The sequence below is a fragment of the Adiantum capillus-veneris genome, chromosome 11 (genome assembly GCF_014529385.1).
Source record: "Adiantum capillus-veneris isolate H3 chromosome 11, ASM1452938v2, whole genome shotgun sequence".
In the NCBI taxonomy this organism is placed as follows: domain Eukaryota; kingdom Viridiplantae; phylum Streptophyta; class Polypodiopsida; order Polypodiales; family Pteridaceae; genus Adiantum; species Adiantum capillus-veneris.
This window is the reverse complement of record NC_140941.1, coordinates 134,815,501-134,818,422: the sequence shown is the minus strand read 5'-3', so window position 1 is coordinate 134,818,422 and position 2,922 is coordinate 134,815,501.

Genomic DNA, 2,922 nt, shown 5'->3' with positions numbered 1-2,922 from the left:
ACATTATCTTCCACCTGCACACGAATCCCTTCAGATGAATGAATTCTTCAACTTACGTCAGTTTCATCTTACAGTGAAAGAATACTACTCCAAATTTGTAACTCTTAGGCGCTATGCTCCGTCAATGACGGCAGATCAACAAGTAGCCCGTTTCTGCCAAGGACTAAATGCTCCTTTAAATACTCGTCTAGAAGCCATGAGGCCTGTAAATTTGCAAGATGTTCTTTTAAGAGCTAAACCCTTAGCTAAAGAGATGTCAAACTCTCAAAGGGTACGAAATGGAAATTTAAGGAATGCTGGAAGGAGAGGACGGCCTATGATGTGAAACCAAAGGCAAGTTCACCCAATTCACCAAACTCATCCAATAGTTGTAGCTTCAGCAAATGGAGCTCAAAATGCAAATCTTAGATGCTTTGAATGCAACGAGTTAGGACATTTCAGGAATGTATGTCCTAGGCGAGTCTCCGCAACAAATACACCTAATCGAGCTAGAGGACGAGACCAAATAATAAATCGTGGAAGAAGAAATGGAGGACAAGGTCGAGGGCGCGGAATGGCTGCCAGAGTCAATGCTATCATAGGAGAACCAACATTGGGAGAAGAACAAGAGGAAAGAGCAAATCTACATGCTACAATTGATAACCCAAGAGCAAGACAAAAATATGCTGCCATTCAAACACCTGCAAATCACCAAGGTGAAAAATTTGAGCTTCTTATTGATTGTGGCAGTACTCATTCATTCTTGTCACCTAAATGTTTAAGGAGTTTAGGACTTAATCAACACCCTACAAGAAAGATGAGAGTTGAATTAGCCAATGGAAAGAAGGTGTTATCTCAGTACACTGTGGGAAAAATAGATTTCAAGTTGGGAGAATACTATACTTCTGCTACTTTTCGAACCTTACCCATAGGAATCTATGACGGAATTCTTGGAATGGATTGGTTAGCCAGTCATAATGCCAATATCCATTGTGCCCAAGGAAGTATTACTTTTGTGGACAACCAAGGTCAAGAAGTCACTATTCAAGGCCAGAATGGACGACCAAAAGCTTACTTGGTCAAAGCTAATCGTCTTTTGAAAGGGTTACGCAAGGGTCAACAAATTTTTGTAGTCAAGCTAAACAAAGTAGAAAAATCTTCTTCCAACCCTGAACCAATGTGGCTAGAAGAATTTTCGGATGTTTTCCCCGCGCTGAACTTTCTGAACTACCACCACCTAGAGAGGTAGACCATGAAATCAAAATTTTTCCAGGTAGTGAACCAGTCTCAAGAGCGCCGCACAAGATGTCACTTCCAGAGGCTATAGAACTCAAGGAGCATCTCAAGCAGTTGATTGAGCAAGGGTTTATCCGACCTAGTACATCTCCATGGGGTGCACCTGTTCTCTTCCAAAAGAAAAATGATGGCTCTCTTCGACTTTGCATAGATTATAGGGGCTTAAATCAGGTTACCATCAAGAATAAATATCCAATTCCTCGTATTGATGAGATGCTGGACAGATTACATGGAACCAAAATATTCACAAAGATCGTGGCTATCATCAAATTCGAATCTAGGAGGCTGATATATCTCCAAAACAGCTTTCAACACTCGTTATGGTCATTACAAATTTACAGTGATGGCTTTCGGACTTACAAATTCTCCTGCAACTTTCAATCGTCTAATGCACGATATCTTTAGAGAATTCTTGGACGATTTTGTCCTAGTATTCTTTGACGATATCTTAATTTATTCCAAATCATAAGAAGAGCATGAAGGACATGTTAGGAAAGTGTTAGAGCTTTTACGCCGAAATAAGCTGTATGCAAAGAGAAGCAAATGTACCTTCTTTACCCCTAAGTTCTGTTACTTAGGGTTTATCATTTCACCTGAAGGAGTCTCTGTTGACCCTGACAAATTCAAAGATATTATGGAATGGCCACAACCCACTTCACAAACCGAAGTCAGCGGGTTCTTAGGTATCACAAGGTGGTACAGGATCTTTGTAAAGGACTATGCTCTTAAAGCTGCACCACTAAAGAAAGGAGCTACGATACTTTGGGAAGAAAAACATGAATCTTGCTTCAAACATCTTAAGGAGTATCTCGCTTCAGAACCTCTCTTAAAACTTCCAGACTTCACCCAAGAATTCGAGGTGATCACAGATGCTAGTAACCTTGAACTCAATCAATGATGCTAATAAATGTATAGAGATACAGATAAGCAAGGGATCTTGGGTGCTTATGCAGCCTCGTAGAAGGAAGAGACCTTAGCAGTCAAATATGTATAGGTCTCCCTGGAATGGTCGAGTAATAGATTTCAAAATTGAGGTCGGGAGAAAGACTATCAAAGAGGTCCTTGAGCAACATGTATGGACTCATGGTGATATTATGCAGCATGGTGGTGATTGTTCCTCAATCAAAACTCCTGGAAACAATTGCAAGTTATGCAGGTTCTTCCCCATTTAAAATCCTCTTTATTTTAATAATTGTTTCTAAGTTTCTTTATAACAGTGTTGTAGTCTTGTACCCCTCTTCCTATCAAGAGTGGGAGCATGTGGAGTGCATCAGTTGCCTCATACATGTTGTACATTCTCACATTGGATAGATTCAATGTGAGGGTAGAAGCCATAGGAGTCTAGATCATGCTGGTATTTCCTTCTATGACCATTTCTATGTGACTTGAAAGAAACCATGGATCCGGAGCAGGTTCCTTGATTTACTTACCTTTGAAGGAGGACTAGAATTATGTGAATTGGCTAGTTCCTGACTATTTTTCTCCAAAATCAGTTAAAGTAAGGTTTTCAAGGATGTTCAACGCTCACTAAGGCCTATTGTATCGACAAAGATCATCAAGATAGTTCTATTTATCCTTATTACGGAGTTCATTGAATTGTTACATTCACAGTCCACTAGAATTTCTAGGACAACGTTTTTGTGAAAT